Source organism: Herpailurus yagouaroundi, unplaced genomic scaffold (genome assembly GCF_014898765.1).
Source record: "Herpailurus yagouaroundi ecotype Mexico unplaced genomic scaffold, PumYag 428, whole genome shotgun sequence".
In the NCBI taxonomy this organism is placed as follows: domain Eukaryota; kingdom Metazoa; phylum Chordata; class Mammalia; order Carnivora; family Felidae; genus Herpailurus; species Herpailurus yagouaroundi.
Genome location: NW_024412645.1, coordinates 4,464,423 through 4,482,962, shown reverse-complemented (window position 1 = coordinate 4,482,962; position 18,540 = coordinate 4,464,423).

The following is an 18,540-nucleotide window of genomic DNA, read 5'->3' as shown; positions in this document are numbered from 1 at the left end:
TTAAGCCCCCCAGGGCTGCACAGCCAGACCGGATGCAGGGACAGTGTCTCCCTGAGCTCAAGGCTGGGAGTTTGTGGTTAAAAGGGCAGAATAGACATACTCCAGGATGTCATAATAGGAAGCACCATTCACTGAGCCTTAGGCCAGCTCTGTGCAAGGACTTCCTGACTTCATCTCTCCCACTGCCGCTCTGTGCACTGGACAGCTCTCTTCTCTACTCGACGTGGAAAATCGTATGTGGCCGATGAGGATTTGAGCCCATGTCGACTTACACGGTCTCCTTGTGGCTTTGTATCTCCCAGTCTCGGGTGTGACAACCGTTCAGACCCATCACTTGGGAAAACGCCAAGGGCAAGAGGGAAGGCCCCCTCCCCTCTTCCAGACAGCTTCTTCACCTCCCTGTATCCGAGCCCCTGACGTCTTCCCTCCCAGGTCATCACAACGGGAATCAAACATCCGTGGCCAGGCTGGAGGTTGAGCTGCAGGCTCTGAACAGAGATTCATTTCTGCTTCGTCACATTCCCAAGAGTTTTTATGTCTCAAAGCCTGGCTACGCGTGTGCTCCTTGGGGGCCACGAGCACGGCATTTTGCAATTCCTCCTTTTCATGAGGCCCCTGGTGCTGTGACTACATGGGACAGATTTGCTCTCTCGGATCAGCTGGCCCTGCTGTGGGGCCAACTGTCTGAGTATTCACAATAACGGGGTACTGTCCCCGATAGAGCGTTGTGCTTTGAAGTAAAGGAAGAGACACCCCCAGAGGTGGCCTACAGGTTATCAGAAGAAGCCCCAGCCTGGCCAGGCACCGGCCTGAGAATTCATCCTCTGCCTCCTGGCACCTCTCCTGTGAGCCCCAGCCTGTGCTTAGCAACGTCAAGGAATAGAAGCAGTTAACCGTTGCTGTTGGGGGGGCCTATTCTAAGACCCTAGGCTCACTGGAGCCTGTCACTCTCCCTACCGGCCAGCACGGAGGAGCGAGCACCCCTGTTCTTCAGAGGACGACACCGAGGTTCAGAGAGGCATAGCAACGTGCTGAAATTCCCCCAGGGAGCACGGTAGAGCCGAGCCAGGATTTGAACACAGGGCTGTCTGACTCCAGAGCCCGTGTGCCAAACTGCTGGACCACACCGTCTGCTTGGGCAGCGGCCCTCTGCTCCTCTGTTGGCCCTGACGTGCCCGCCAGCTGCTCACTGCCTTCGAGGTCATTTCTCAAGGGTCTGTGCCCTCTCCTGGTGTCCGTGCTCTGGGAGACCCTGGCTCCTGCTCTTACCCTATCTGCCTCCAGGGTCATCACGCGAATAAGATTCTCCTGGGCTCCAGGGTCCTTTTGGACCCGCCTCTGCAGTTTCTTGTTGCCTCTGCGTTGTCCCCGTGGTTTTTCAACTTGTGTCCCTTCATACTTTGTTTTGTGTATAGTTTTATGCTGATGTTCATTGATTGGATTCTGCCATAGTTTCTGCCATCCCAGAAGGGCCCGCCGCAGGGCTGAGAGCCCCGCAGTGTGGGGCCCCGTCCCGTTCACCCCTGAGTGTCCCTGCCTTACACAGGGCCTGGCCCATGCCGTGTTTAAGAAATGGTCGCCAAGCTAAGGTGTTATTGTCCATGCTTTCCTACCGTAGGTGTTTCTTAGGCACCACTATGTGCCAGACACTGGGTTAGATGCTGTGGATATAATAGTGACCAAAAGAGAAATCTTGACCTTCGTGGGACTTATGTTCTATTAGAAGCATGGTGATCAGAAAGAAGGAGGAGGGGGAAGGGAGGGGAAAGAGAATATAGGGGGAGGGGGAGTGGGGGGGAGTAAGGGGAGGAGAGGGAGGGGGAGGAGAGGGAAGGAAGGGAGACAAAGGAGAGGGAGATGGGGAGGAGGGACAAGGAGGAGGGAGAGGGAAGATGGAGGAGGGAAGGGGAGGAGAGAGGGGAAGACACAGGAGGAGGGGCAGGAAGAAGAGAGAGGGAGGAGGGAGAGGGAGGAGGGAGAGGAGGAGGGAAAGGGAGGAGGGAGAGGGAGAAGAGGAGGGAAGGGAGGGAAGGAGGGGGAGGAGAGAAGGGGAGGGGAAGAGGACTTATGCATGGAAATGTCTCAGAATACCAAAAATGCCAAAATATCAATGGAAGTTTCCTTTTTGTTGAGTTATTCCCTTTTTTCCATTACACTGTCTTGATTTTCTCCTTTTCAACACTAAGCCCATACAACTTGTTTAATGATTTTCGAAAAATGAGGGGCTTTTTGGACCTGAAAAGGTGAGAGACCATGGACTGTCTGGTCCACCCTGTGCATTTTCTGATGGGGAAATCGAGGCACAGAACGGTGACTTATCCAAGGTCACAGTGCAAGCAGGAAAGACTGAGACTGGGCAGACCTCTTTTCCCACACACAGATCCTTGGGGGAGGAAGACCCCGCTGAAATGTCGTGGGGCCATGCAATACCCGGGCAGTGGCCCTTGGGAACCTGTGCCACGGCCCTTAGCTCACCTCTAACGGCAGCCTGGCTGTGGTGGACAGTTCCAGGCCACTTAGACTCAGGCCACAGTGTCCACGTCAAGCACAAGCAATGAGGCTTTTTGCTTTCTGTTGGGACAATAGTCCTGACAGTGGGGCAGCCATCACCCCGAGGTCAGCCCTCAGCACTGCAGTGACAGAGCTGGGACTCTGAGATTCTGAGTGGTCCCGGGGCAATTGAGCCCCCCTTCGTAGCAGTGACCATGACAACCTCCCTTAAACTGGCTCTCCCTTATCCCCATCTTGATGAACAGACGTTAAATAAGTAGATATCCTTCAATAAGCAAGATGCGTGGTATGCCAGACGGTGCTACCAGCACCAGAGTTTGGGGACTAGAAAGGGACAGAAGAGGGAGGAGGCAGGGAGCCCCAGCGCTGTCTTCAGGAAGCCCAAGGGAAGTGAATGCAAACACCCCTGAAGAGGGAGGGTGCCTGCACGTGAAGGAAAGAACACTGTGGCCAGTGGCTGGAGGGGAATGAATAAGGGAAAGCTGACGGAGGAGCCCAGGGAGTCTTGGAGAGGGGAGCTAACTACTGCAGGTTCATGCAGCAGGGCTGGCTTTGGACCCTAGTTTTTCTGAGTCTCTCTTCTACATCACACCACGCATGGTCCTCAAAAATATTGAGTGGAAAAGGAAAGGAAGGAGGGACGGAGGAAGGCAAGGAGGCGAAATGGATGAATGGATGGATGTAAGGACGGATGATGAATGGATGGCGAGGTGGGTGGAAGGATGGCAAGAAATAAAGAAGAAAGATGGTGGATGGATGGATGGATATGAATGGGTAGCAGGAAGAGAAGAAGAAAGAGAAGAAGAAAAGAAGGAAGTGAGGAAGGAAGGAAGGAGATGGATGGATGGATGGATGGATAGGTATGAATGGATATCAAGAAGAAAAGAAGAAAAGGAAGAAGGAAAGAAGGAAAGAAGGAAGGAAGGAGATGGATGGATGGGTGGATGAATGGATGGATGGATGGATAGCAGGAAGAAGAGAAGAAAGGAAGCAAGGGAGGGAAGGAGGAAAGAAGGATTTTTTAATGTATTTAACCCCCATGCTTCCTGTGCTCAATCCCGCCCACTGGTGTGTCAGGGGCTGTGCCTACACCCCCCTCAGGCTCTCTGTACTCTCCCCTATGACCCCCTGGGCATTCCGCAGCCTGAGCCCTCACCCCAGAAAGGTAATTCTACCCTCTAATTACAGCTCTTGTAAAAGTAAGAGAGGGGCTCATTCTTCAGAAATAAATCAATACAAGTTAAAAGGCCATCCTGTTTGTTTCTGTAACAATGCTCTTTAGAAAATTGGGTGCTGTTCCATTTGCTGACGGGTACCCCATCCGTCATCGGCAGCCAGAGTCACATCACATTATGTTGCCAAACATAATATAGCATTATCAGGACGCTGCATCACATTGGAGATTGGCAGGGAAATGAATTTTAGCGGAGAGATCTCACTTGAGAAAATATGTAAAGCCAAAAAAGAGGAAAAGCTTAGAGGGAGGTTTTCATAAGCAGAAATGGGATTTACAAAGCTCAATAGTGCTGGAATCCCCAAACCAGGAAAAAAATCACAGCACTACCAAGAGACAACCACAAAAACAAGTAAATACGTTACTTATTAGAATAGGGACCACAAAACTGTCAGAAGTGTTTCCTCCATGGAGACGCGCAACAACCGCTCAAGACAGGTTTTATTATTCCTATTTTACGGTAAGGATACTGAGGCCCAGAGAAGTTAAGTGAGTTCCCTGAAGTCACACAGCCATTAAGCAGCAGAGCCAGGATTCAAAAATCTGACCTGCTGATGCTGGAACCAGAAAAACCCAAGGTACGTGGATGAACTAAAGCCAGTTTCCTATTAAGATATACATGACACACGCGATTGTCTAAAAGGCTGGGAAGCTTAGCTGAAGCATCAGACTACACAGATATCATATTCTTTTTTGTTTTAATTTCTTAAATGTTCGTTTATTTTTGAGAGAGATGGGGCCGGAGGGGCAGAGAGGAGGAGACACAGAACCTGAAGCAGGCTCCAGGCTCCGAGCTGTCAGCACAGAGCCTGATGTGGGGCTTGAACTCACGAGTTGTGAGATCATGACCCGAGCCGAAGTCAGTCACTCATCCAACTGAGCCACCCAGGTGCCCCCAGATATCACATCCCTGCCAAGGAGGGATGGCTAATCTGGATGGGCCTTTCAGCCCTATGATCCTCTGGGTCTATAAATAAGTGGCACTCGGGCTGTGTTGGTTCAAGGGAAGGTGACTGTCCTCTTTATGGGAAGGCTAAGCCTGTGTCTGTAGCTGGTACATCTTAGCTGTGCTACGTAGGAGTTTGATTTTTCACCAAGGACAGGGTTCAAGGTTAGCAAGCCACTCTCCCACTTGTGGCCCCAACAGGGACCTCAACTCTGCTTAGGGTGGAGTTTACAGGTGGATGAAGGCAGCTGTCAATCAGAGGGCTCCAGGCTGCCTTGCCCAGACCCCTTCTCTGTCATGTCTGAGTGGTTTCTTTTTCTGAGTCCCATGACACTTTTTCCCCTGGCTGATCCAAGCTGGTGAGATGGGCATGGGGACATCAGTCCTTCCAATGTGACTTGAGGACCTAAACTGCCTGAGGGTATCAGCTTCAGTCCCTGCACTGGAGATGGACAGGGGAGAATGCATATAAAGAGACAAGTGTAATAGGCTTTCAATTGTTTGTAAACACGCTCTGATATCTCAAGTGCTGAATATAGTACCAGACTCCTCGGGTGGGGGCGGGGTTTCAATAACTGGGAGCTCAGATTGTTACTTCTGTGGGGACTGTTCAGCCATAGAAGCACAAAGAAGGAGAGAGTATTAACTGAGCTAGGGAGGAAGCAGTGAGGTTCAAGTTGGGCTTTGAGGCATGGATAGGAGTTTGGTGGCAGGCAAACCTACTAGAGATAAAGACATTCCAGGAAAAGAGGCTAATGGGAAGAAAAATAGGAAGGAACGGCATGTTTGAGGAATGATATAATTTAGGAAGGGGTATCCCTGGTCTGTCAAGTGGAGGGGGCATTGGAATGACAGATATATGATAAGACCCAGTTCATTCAGTACCGTGCCAGTCTACCTGTGGGTGCACTATACATAGAGTCCAGATGCCATGTGACAACTTTGTATTTCCCAAACCCGAAGCTAATTAGCCAACAGGCATCAGTGTGTAGAACTTCAGCGATTTTTTTCCCTCGCTTTTGAAGCCCCCTTTCCTTCAACAGATAGGAGAGGGTCTCTATACTTCAATGGACATCAAAATCGCCTGGGACACTTGTGGAAATGCAGATTCCTGGGCCCCACCCCCAAGAGATTCTGATCCTGGTGGTCCCCCGATCACACCTGGAGATACACTGCTCCCTGCGGACCCCGAGCGAGGGCCCCGTAGAGACAGAATTCTTTATGTGGCCGCAGCCGCACCAGGGATTTGAAGCCACTAACAGACATCCCCCAAAGGAGGCACCGTCGTTTCAAGTCGGGAAGAAGGGAGGCGGTGTGGGGGCTCCAGATTTCACAGCAAGTACTTTGCGAAATCACAATGGCATACTCTGCTGTGGAACCACAGCAGCACCTTATTAAAAAAAGATCAGTGGGGCCCTTGGAATTGATCACAAACTATTTCTGTCAATGTCACACACAACTGTGTTTGGGGAAGTTCACAGACACATCTGCTAAATTGAAAGGCTTTGGGGTTTGAAAATAAACAAATTATAAATAAATGAATACGTAATAAAATGAAAAGGCGGGGGGGGGGGAGGAAACCCACACTTTGAGTCCGGAAGACAAATCGAAGAGAAAGGAAAATGATGTATTACTACTGTGGTGCATGGCTGATACTACATTCTGAGTGTTGGGGGGTTGGGGGGGGGCGGTGATGAAGGAAGAAAGGCGACAAGGAAGGAAGGAAGGATCACGTATTTCTACAACAGTCTGGAGGCAGCTGTGTCTAGAACAGGAGCTTGGAAAGGACTCTATCTCCAGTTCCTAGTGTTGGTTTTAGGAGTGGCATATTCTGGTTGTTAGAATGCGTTGTCAGCTGGGGCAGCCTATGGTACACTCCTGAGCAGCTGTTTGCAGTTGGGGAAGAGAGACGTGGCATAAAATAAGGAAACGGACTCAAATAAGAGAATTCTCTCTGGCGGAGCTGAAAGGGCCTTTGGAGGGCATCCATTCACTGTCCAGATGGGGGAGGTAAGACCTGGGCGGGGGGGGGGGGGGGGAAATTCTCACCGAAGGTCACCCTGTCCTAGCGGCAGGACCAGGGTAAGAAGCCAGGTCTCCGGACGCCTAGTCTAGTATTTCTCCCTCTGCCTCATGCCGTGGAGGTCTAAAACAGCCACACGCTTCAGATCAAGTGTGGGGGACCACGTGGGGCACTGGGGAGTCAAGAGCAGCCATAGCTGCCTGAACTAGCGTTGGGTCTCAAGTAGGACTCACATGTAAACTGATCTTACCTGTATGTTTTGGCACCAGAAACACACACAGTGACGTGCTGTACAGTTGTCATGACAGCTTTAAGTGGCCACAGTTATTCAGCAGGTGTTCCTGGATGCTCAAGGCCCCAGGAGCCACAGTGATGGGGAAGACCAGGTGCGCACCTGCTCTTGAGTCTTCTATCTCCTCCACTCTCTTCCCTGGAGGGAAGGTATCTTCTTTCCGCTCCTTCCAGAGCCTCCTTCTATATCGAGTCTGCCTCACCTCCAACCTGTGGGCATCTCAGGGATGGAATTTCATTGCGCCTAGGGCTTCCAACACAGAACACTGTGTTTGGCCCGTGGTCGGCGCTCAGTCCAGGTTTATGGTGTCAATAGCACGCAGTGTGCTACTCGTGGTAAGTCTGATGGCAGGCTACCTTGAGACCTCAAGGAGTTTCCTTGAATTGTCCTGTCAACAGTGCTGGTCTCAATCCTGATGGACCATCCACAACAGGGGCCCAAGCGGTGGAGCCAAGGGCTACGGAGCTCCCACTGTTGCCCAGAATCATCTGATGTTGTGTCCCAGCCTCTACCAAAATGCAACCCATGGAATGTGGCTCAGGGGACAAGGTGGACTCAGCTCAAGAGACAAGAGCCTCTTTATTCCTTTCTAGAGAGGGCCAAAGAGGGAACGGGAGCTTTGGGGAAGACAGGTAGGGGGTAGGTTCCTTCCCTCCAAAGATGACTGCCTCCAAAGACGTTGATCTTTGCAGATGGGGAAACTGAGACTCAGAGCTGTTGTATAACTTGCCCAGTGTCACATCATGAGGGAGTGATGGAGCCATGAGTCAACTGCATATCTGTCTGATTCCAGACCTGAACTCTGTCGGCTAAGCTGTGCTGTGGGACTCAGGAATTGGCAGATGGTGTCTGGCACTGTGGAGGAGGATATGGAACCCCTTTAGCCACTCTCCCCACCACTGGTTCCAAATCCCCACAGCAATGTTTCCAAGGCTGTGTGGCCTCCTGGATATTTCCAACACCCTGGCCTCTGGAATCCTGGACCTTCTCAGTTCCAGGACTTTTTCTTTCCCTACAGATAGAGACTCATACCTTCCCCCAACCTTCCAAGGCCAACAAGGCTGGCTCTGAACTGCCCCCGGCCCAACCCAGCTCTGTCTCACAGAATAGCCCTTCTTGTGCCCCATGGGTGAGTCACGGCCTCTTGGGAGTTCCGGGAGAAAGTTGTATTCCCTGTCCACACTTGCCCTTGGCCTCAGGTGTTCCCACCACTTGGGAGGCTCTTTCCTTCCTTTTACATCTACTGAGCTCCTACACATCTCTCCTGATCCTTCTTCAAATGCCACTTCTCTGACTCCATGTAAGTTAGATCCCGTTTTCTACCCTTTCACTGTATCACATTCCTCTCCTCCATATAATTTGGCTCCATTAGAATGTGATACTTGTGTAATTATCTGATATATCTGTCTCCTTCACTATAGTGTAAGCACATTGAGAACAGAGACCAGGTATGTATTTGTATTATAGTGACCTACCCACAACAGGAACTCAATAAGTATTTTTTGGATAGTTGGGTAGGGGGTGGACAAATGGATGGATGGATGGATGGATGGATGGATGGATGGATAGATGGAGGTATGGATGGATGTATGGATGGATGAATGGAGGGATGGATGAGTGGATAGATGGAGGTATGGATGGATGGATGGATAGATGGATGGATGGATGAGGGGGTGGATGGATGAGTGCATTGTAGGGTAGATGGTCAAGTGAATGGATGATGGATGGACAGATAAGTGATACTAACTCCTTGGAATTCCTCAAAGCAAAGCACACTGGACATTATTCTGATATTTTATCCTCCTTTAAATTGTGTCAAATGGATTTACATATAAAGCATGGGTGTTACATTGGCCCAACTAGAGCTGTTTACAGAGTCCAGAATTTTACATGTATGTACCCAACACTCAGAGGAGGCAGATAGACTTCCAGTGTAGCAGTTTAGATGGGAAGTTCTTCCATTAGTCCCACTAGGCTCATCAGCTCCCTCCTTCCCCATCCTCTGCAGAGTATTGAATTACTCTACAGGTCTTGACTCCTCTGTAGTGTGTCATATGTTCACACCTTCTCCAGGATTTTCTAAAGCGAAGGTTATTCCTTTAACCTTTGACTCTAGACTTGACCATGTGATTGGCTTTGGCTCATGGGATGTTAGTATATGTGACATCTGTCTATTGCCAGAAGAAGTTGCTGGTCCAAGGACGGTGGGAGACACATAGAGCAGACCTGGAGCTGAGCCCCATCAGGGTCAGCCTAGAGGACCCCAGGCAACGCTTAGATGAACAGGGGAGAAATCAACGCTTATTTGCCACTGAGACATCTGTGGTTGTTTGTTACATAGCATTATCATGGCCATAGCTGACTGATACACCAACTGTGAGATCTTTGGCAAATTATTTAAGCTTGTTACATCTTGGTTTCCTCATTAGTAAAAAGGGAATAATATTCTGTCTCCTATAATCAATTTTCCAGAGTGCCTGTGAGAATTATATACAGTAACACACGAAAGAATTTAGAACAGTGTTTAGCATGAAATAAGTGTCCAATAACTTTGGGCAAGTTGATATCATCATCCCCATCATCATCATCTTATTATTTGATGCCATAAAACTGAAAGAGGAATTTAGGACGGATTCCAATCATGACCAGTCGAAAACACCAGTCGAATACTTCTCCTTATTTTTGCAAATCATAACTACATTCACTCAGCTTTTTCCTTGTGCCAGCACTGAGTTAGGAACTCTACAAGCTTTCTTGCTGAATCTGCAGAAAAGGTGTATGAATCAGACCTCCTGTTAACCCCATTTACAGATAGAGGCCGAGGTTCACAGAGCTAATTCACCTAGCTGCGAGGTGATGGAGTTGAGATTAAACCTGAGGCAAACTGCAGACTCCACATCCGTTAGCTCTGTGCTCCACGGCTAAAGAATTCCACACACCTTATAGATGAGGAAACTAAGGCTCAGAGAGGGGAGGTGTCTTGCCTGAGATCACACAGCTGGTAAATGGCGGAGCCTGCTTCATTACGACGTTGTCAGCTCTGTGAGACCAGAGGCCATCTTAGGGGGTGACCCAGGGACAGAGGGAGGGTGTCTCTACCCCATCTTCATTTCTGAGTGCCCAAGGATATATTCTTGAGGTGGCATACGGGAAAAGAAACTTCCCTGACATCAGACAGGAGATGCCGTGCTAAGCAGTGTGGGCCGAGGCTAACAGGGCATTCATTCCTGGGCCAACTGCTGGAAAATGTGCAAATGCAGAAATATTTCCCCTGCAGAGCTGGGTGGTGTGCAGATGGGAGCCGTCCAGCTGTGGAGCCCCGCAGAGCGTGTTAGCTATGACTCACCCCCTCCACAGAGCTGGCCTGGTCATTGAGGGTGGGGATCAGGAGCGCACGAGTTGGAACCTGATGGTCATGCCTCCCAAAGACACCCTTTCCTTGACCTCATCTTCTGTCCAGATGTGTTTTCAGAAACACAGTAGATGGGGCAGGGTCCTGGAAGGAAAAATACGGAAGAACCAAGAGGGAAGAGCATTGTTAGGCGCCTCCTGCATGCCAGGCCCCGGCTGAGAAATTCTCATATGTTATAAGCTCTTTTTCTTCGAAGGTGGATCCCAGAAGCATGGTCATCCCCACGGAGCTTGTTAGAAATGCAGAATTTCAGGTTGTGTCCTACACCTGCTGAGTCGGAGACTTCATTTTAACAATACTCCGGGCGATGGGTGTGCTCGTCAGCCCAGTTAGAAATCCTCACTGCCTCCCTTCTGACGCAAGCACCATCAACCCCCCATCTCATAGAAGGAAACCTAGTCTCAGAATCACGAGACTTGCCAAAGTCCTCCCAGGGAGGAAGAGGCAATACAGCTATCTGTGCTGGACCTTTTCTGCCCCCAGAACCTATGTTCTTATAAGCAAACTGGCTGAATTCTGCGGTTTCAGGACCATAATAAAGAGGGGCAGTATAGCGGAAATAGCTCTGACAGTATCCACAGCTCAGGTCTTAGCTCTGCCACTGCCTTGCTAAGATGTCGCTTTGGGACTCAGTTTCCCCATCCATGAAATGGGAGCAGAGAGGCATCCCTTTGGGCTGGAAAATTCTGATTCTGGGATCCAGGGATGGCACCAGGAACCTCTCCCATCTCGACCTGATATTGAACCACAGTCCCTCACCCAACCTCCCTGGGGCCACCCCCGCACCCCACAGCCATCCCAGGCACTCGCTGTCCCCAGTGAAACTGAACTGCCCAGCCGCCTCAAACACCACACAAAATCGCAGGCAACAGGGCAGAAAACCCAATTATTCTCAGCTGTTACACTGCTTAATTTAATATTTCCAACGAGTTCCTTGCGCCGCTCCTCAAGAATGAAATGCATATTTGGGCTCTGTCACAAAACATTACATTTTGTCAAGGCAATCCATTTCGCTGTGGTAATTTGTAAGTGCGTGCCGGCCCCTGCGCGGTCTGGGGGCATTTACAGTGGCTTCTGGGAACAGAGGCCAGAAAGGAGGGATCTGTGCAGGGTCAGGGGGAGACGGGAGGCTGGCAGGACCTGGGGTGGCATCTGTCTTTCCGAAGCTCCAGAGAGAGTTTGGGGAGAACCAACAGACATGGGACCTCCCTTAGCAAGGAGATTATGGAAGCAGGACCCAGGGAGGCATTGCTGGCAGAGGAGGATTCTGGTTTTCAACTTTTTGAGAAGGTTACGCAATCTTTATTTCTGATCACTGAAGAAAAAGTTGAACATGAAGATAATGGTAATAATATTGAATAATAAAATCATCGGCAAACTCTCATCTAAAGAGGAAGGCGAGTGTTGTTAAAATTGTGTCATGCACCCTTTAAAAAATTGTTTTAATGTTTATTTATTTTTCAGGGAGACAGAGACAGAGACAAAGCGTGAGCAGGGGAGGGGCAGAGAGAGAGGGAGACACAGAATCTGAAGCAGGCTCCAGGATCTGAGCTGTCAGCACAGAGCCCGATGTGGGGTTCGAATCCTCGAACGAGAGATTATCACCCAAGCCAAAGTTGGATGCTTAACCGGCTGAGCCACCCAGGTGCCCCTGTCATATACCCCTTTAAAGTGGTTTATAAACACCACACACACACACACACACACACACACACACACAAACACACACACACAATGGAATCCAATTCTACATGCTTTTCTTTTCTTTTAAAGACAGAAAGGGGGCGGGGGAGAGAGAGAGAGTATGTGAATGGGGGAGAGAGGCAGAGGGAGAGAGAGAGAATCTTAAGCAGCTCCGCACAGAGTGCAACACAGGGCTTGATCCCGTGACCCTTGGGATCATGACCTGAGCTGAAGTCAAGAGTTGGATGCTCAACCGACTGAGCCAACCAGGCTCCCCTCCACATGCTATTCTTAATTTTATCCAGCAATAACTCACAAGACACTGCAAGAAACTTACAGAGAGTTCCTGTGTACCCCTCCTCCAGCGGTGACCTCTCCCCACAATGATGACACTCACATAACCACAGTACGTTGCCACAACCAGGAAACTGACATTCTGCATACTACATTATCTGCCTTTTCTGCTTCACACTTTCCCATTATGAGCACATGCACTGGTTTCAGACCTTGGTGGTTAAACCCCGGTTTTGCCTCCTTCCACCAGTGGGATCTTGGTCAAAGACACTTTGGTTTGGGACGGATCAGTAAGTGGAGACCTATCTCCTGGCATGCTTGTAAAAATTAAATGATAGAACACACAATGTGTGCCCCATATGAGATGCCTAGGAGATAGCGTCTGTCCCTGTATAATTTTAGGTTTGTATTGTCCCTTCATATCCCAGACATCAGAAAGGTACCTGAGCCATGCTGGGTGCTAGGGGTCGGGAGAGCCTGACACGAGCAAGATCCCTGTTTTTCTAGCTCCCAATAGTCATGGTAGCTGGTTTTTTGAAATCTACTCAATATATTTGAATTTCATACATAAAGTTTGGCTTTAAGAAAAGGATTCAAAGTTTTTAAAAGGAGGAACTCCAAAGGTTTTCCTGATCTCACATGGCTGCATGGGATTGTATCGCATGGAAGCCCCATTCTTTCCTAAGTCAATCCCCTTTTGCTGGACATTTAGGTTGTTTCTACTTTTTTTTTTACTAATAGAAACAACTCTGCAATGAACGTATTTTGTGCACTTTTCATAGGTACTTGCATCCTTGTGTCAATATTCTCTTAAAATAAATTCATAGCAGTGGCATTTTAAGGAAATCAGGGAGAATTGATTAAGGAAAAAGGTGTTTTTCTTCTACGAAGCCTAGCACTGGGGACTCCTTCTTGTAGACTCTTAGACAGGTATCATCACAGAGAAGTCAATGTATACACTTGGCACTTAGCTTCTCACACTGAATCCTCCCATAGTTGGGTACAGTGGGAATTTCTCTTCCCATTATGTTGATGAGAAAACTGAGGTTCCCGGAGATCGAGTGCTTCTCTTAGGCCATATGGTGAATAAGTATCCTGAGCAGGGATTCAACCTGCTTGCAAGCCAGGTTCAACCCAGACTGTCTCAGACTACCTCACCCTACCCCCGCCCCCCTATGATATATACACAGACTCAATTCAGGAGCCAGTTTCCAGGCTGGACTTAAGCGATCACATACAATCTCTTGGTGCCTCAATTTCCTCAAGTGTAAAATGGGAAATATACATGAGAGATGATGTATTTTAAGGATACTGGAATTTACATGAAATCCAAATTTTTCTTTACCATGAAACTTCTCAGGGCCTTTATTATAATGCCTATTACAAATGTTTAAGACTGGGATTGGCTAGGCCTCTAGATATTTATTACCTTTTATTAGAAAGCATCTCATCAGGGGGTGGTGCCTGGGTGGCTCAGTCGGTTGAGCATCTGACTTCAGCTCAGGTCATGATCTCCCAGTTCATGAGTTCGAGTCCTGCACTGGGCTCACTGCTGTCAGTGCAGAGCCCCTTAGGATCCTCTGTTCCCCTCTCTCGCTGCCCCCCCCACCCCCATTCATGCTCTCACTCTCAAAAATTAAAAAAAAAATACAGAAGAAACATTTAAAAAAAGAAGGAATCTCGTGAGGCTGTTACTTTATGGGATGAATTTAAGGGACGCTTCATCTAGCCAGCTAGGTACGCATCCCTCTACCTAACCATCCCCAACGTATATTGAGCTCTTAGTATACACCGAACAGTGTGCTCAACACCTTATAAATGTAGCATATTGATTTATATTTGAGATCCTCTCTGAACGAGTGAGTGGCTGTGCTCTTGAGCAAATACTAAGAGGTGAAGCAGTGAAGTGTGGGTATCATTCAGGGTCCTAAGGACAAACAGAAGGCACAGTGGTGGTGGGGAGAGCAGAGGAGAAGTGGGAACCCTTTCCATCCCTCCACCCAAGGGGGCGAGGCCAGGAGCTATTGGAAGGAGTGGGGAGAGGAAGTGTCAGAGCTGCGTGGCAGGGGTTAAGACTTTTGCTGGAGGGACACAGCCAGCCTGCAGTCTGGCATGGAGGGAGCCAGGGAGTTAATACCCCATCCCCTCTCTCCTTGTGAGTCTCATCTCCTGCAGACACCTCCCACTGGCTGGACGCACTTGGAAGGGGGAGGGTACAGCATAGGGACCCCTTGAGGCAGCTCGGCCTCCTTGGGCATAGAGCAGGGAGGAGAGGGGTGGGAAATGAGCGTGGAGGGGCAAATGGGAGACCTCTCCTACTGTATGCAATGAGCTAGTAAAAGCCTTGAGTGAATGAGTCGGGGGGGTGGGGGGGGGTAAGTGGTGCAGGAAAAGCAGCTGCCTCCCCGTGATCCAGGCTCCCCCTCCCCAAAAGCCACCCTGCCCTCCCTGCTCAAAGCACCACCCAGGACCCAGGCTGGGGGTCAAACCCTCCTTAGCTTCCCTCATTATCCCATCAGATTGGGGCTGTCATTAGCCCCCAGTGCTGAACAAAGGGCCCTCGCCCAGGCGGCCATATCCACGGGGCTAATTAATTGGATTAATGGTAGAGCAGCCCACACTGGGTCTGGCTCGGATAATTTCAATGAACGCTGAACACCAATCCCCAAAGTCATTGGAATATGGATGAGGCAAATTGAGTTAAAATTGAGGAGATGGCTGCATTCATTAGCCCGCCCACCCTCTGAAGTCGCTGCTTAATATGCAAACTATTAATATGCAAATCAGTGCAAATGGAAAGGGGGAAAAAAAAGAAGTGTGATACCCCCTCCCCCCTTTTTTGGAAACTCAGCTACACACGGGGCAGCTGCTTTGCTGTGAAAGAGAACAAGGCGTGCCTGTGTGCAGGTCTCCGAGGCAGGAGAAGGGACTGGGAGCTTTCATGTCAGAAATTAATTAAAAGCAGCGGCAGGGACACAGCACACCTTTATCAGCCTGCAAACACGTGTTACAGCGAGCGGGGGGCCAAGTGGGGGGAACCAGGTTCCCCGGGGGGAAGGCTTGCTGTGCACCTGGGAGCCGGGGCCCTGGCAGCCTCAGGGAAGTCTGTTTGGGTCGGGTTATTTAAAATTATTGTGTGCGTGCTTGTGTTTCATTTCAACGTTTATATACACATTCGATACATAATTCAATACACACACACGTATATTTCCCACCTAAGCGATACACGTTCATTACAGGAGAGTAGGAAATCGGCAGACTCAGGAGCTTGGTTATCTAGGCTTAAAATCACATCAGGACCGAATGTGAAGGCAAGTTAAAAAGTCAGTTCAAACAAGGAATCATTTTTTAAGTGAAGTGTTCGTGAAGCAAAGATTTTATTCGTTTCGAATTGGTCGATTCTTCCATCAAGGGGACAGTCACACGTGTCCAAATTCTAACGGTTCAAAAAAATAAATAAATAAAGACAGGAGTGAGGGTCCGTCTCTGCCAGACGGAGGGACCATCTCCAACCCTCCCCCGCGTCCTTTCCTAGAGGTGACAATGCCACGGGCTCTTGAGAATTCTTCCCTAAATGGGCGGTGGGCATGTAAGCCACTATATTTATGTCTTTTACTTTTTTTTTTTTGCAAACAGAGGGGGCCAAGGGCATCGTTCCGCATTTTGCTTTGTTCACTTAACAGAGAGCATCTCAGGCATTGTCCACGAAGCCCCTCCTCGTCCTGTTTATGCCCCCGTGTGACGCTGGGTGGGGTGGCTGTTTCCCTCACCAGCACCCTCCTGGTGGACGTTTAGGGTTGCTTCCTATTTCTTTGGCTGTTTCAGCCAAAACCGCCGTAAAAACCCTTCGCGCAGGACATGCCGAACGCGTGGAAGGTCATCGTAGGTGGACGGCCAAGTGGAAAAGTAGGTGTGTGAGCCGTTGCCACGACTGCACTCGGTGGCCCCGCAACGAGGCACCCGTCCTGCCCCTGCCGAGGACCTGGGATGCCTGCTTGCCCACAGCCGCGCCCACGGACAGGGCTATTGAACTTTTGAATCTGTGCCAACCTGATAGGTGACAAAGGGTGTCTTCTGGGATTTCGATTTGCATTACTTTTCTCAAAAGTGAAGTTGAGCATTTTTTTTCTTTTTTTAAAGCTGACTTATTATTTTGAGAGAGAGAGAGAGAGAGCGTGAAAGCGTGCACAAGTGGGGGAAGGGCAGAGAGAGAGGGAGAGAGAGAGAGACAAACCCCAAGCAGGCTCCGCGCTCTCAGCCCGGAGCCCAATATGGGGACGTGAACTCACAAACCTCGAAATCATGACCTGAGCTGAAACTGAGAGTCAGACACTTAACCAACTAGCCAACCAGGCGTCCCAAGCATTTTTTTTTCATGTGGTTCAAAGCTATTTGTATTTTCTTTCCATTAACTTTCTGCTAATTCCTGTCCTTGCTTTTTCATTAAGTTCCTAGTTTTTCTTTCTTATCGATCAATAGATAGAGTTCTTTAAGGGTTGAGAAATCAGCCCTTTGTCTGTGATATGAAGGACGTGACTACTTTTCTCCTGTTTTCTGTTTGTCTTGGGACTTTACGGTTATGGGTGAGATGAAATCATATTATGTTTTTACTCAAGGCACATAAATATGCATTTATTTGCTGAACTTTTGATGCTGGGCCCCGGGTCTACCTCTGAATTTTGCCTCTCTGCCTGACGGTCATTTCCAGCCTCTTCCCTGACTACACCCATCATCGTAATACATCTTCTCTCATTACCAATGTCTGGATTTGATTTCTCTTCGGGGGAGCAAGAATTTAAAGCATTTAAAAAGCCACCTGAGTACAGGATTTTTCTCAACCTTTGGTGACTCTTCTCTCCCTTTGCCTTACAGTTTTCTTACTTGCTTGTTTCCTATTACACACACACACGCACGCGCACACACACACACACACACGTACAGTTAAAGCAATTCACATTTATTGTGTCTTTCCAAGGATCCAACTTAATTTTCATGGAAACAACCACTTTCCCTCATGCACTCCTAAGTCATTGGTTTCCCTAAAGTTTCGCAAGCACAATGGGAATAAGTAAGTTTGGGAACAAACTCACCTCGTTTCTGGTGAGTTGGTACCTTCACTAGAGGAAGGGAGATGTGCCAGGTGAGGTGAAGGCATTGGCCAAGTGTTTTGGGGGTCTCAAGAGGAGAGCATCGGTGGACCAGCCAGTTTGGTAAGTAAAGGTCAGTTAAAAGAGTCACCAGATCAATGACGAAAGGGCGGAGAGTGGGGGCAAAGGTTGGCTAAAGGACCCCCAAGGGCCAACCCTTTGGGGCAAGGTTTTTATTAAGCACTTGTTAGGATCGCCAAGCCCCATGGTAAGTGTTTCATAGGCTTTCTCTTATTCCACTCTGCTCGTTTTATAGACAAGACGACCGAGGTCCAGAGAAGAGAAGTGCTTTCTCCTCGATTGTGTGGGGCACGAATTCTACTATTTTGTGCGTCTGAAAGGATGAGAGAAGGGACGAAGGCAGGTGAGATCACACCAGACTCCTGTTTCGAAATTTGTTTATTTCTGCAGAGTATCATAAGCACTTTCCTTTTATTCTTTTAAGACATGAATTTGGATGTTGGATAGTTATAGGCGCATATTTATAACGTGTGTGTAGAGCATAGAGTCCCCTGTCCCTGCCACCCAGTTTAAGGAAAAGGCCACCACGGTCCCATGTGTTCCCAGGGCTCATTTCTCCTTCTTTCTCCAGAGTAACTGCCATTCTGAATTTGTACTTATCAGCCTTTGCTTTCCTTTATCATTTTGTTACATGCATTTCTTTTTCTTAAATGTTTATTTATTTTTTAGAGAGAGAAACAGAGCACAAGTGGGGGGCAGGCTGCAGAGACACAGAATCGGAAGCAGGCTCCAGGCTCCGAGCTGTCAGCACAGAGCCCGACGCAGGGCTTCAACTCAACAGCCGTGAGATCATGGCCTGAGCCGAAGTCGGATGCTAACCGACTGAGCCACCCAGGCGCCCCAGGAGCTAGTATTTACTGATGTCCTGTTAGGGGCAGGCAAGGGCACTCTCTCCCTGCTCAGCCCTACGGGAGAGCCTGCCCGTTTGCTGCTGCCACTTCCTACTGCGGGCGACAAGCTGAGGACCCAGGAGGTCA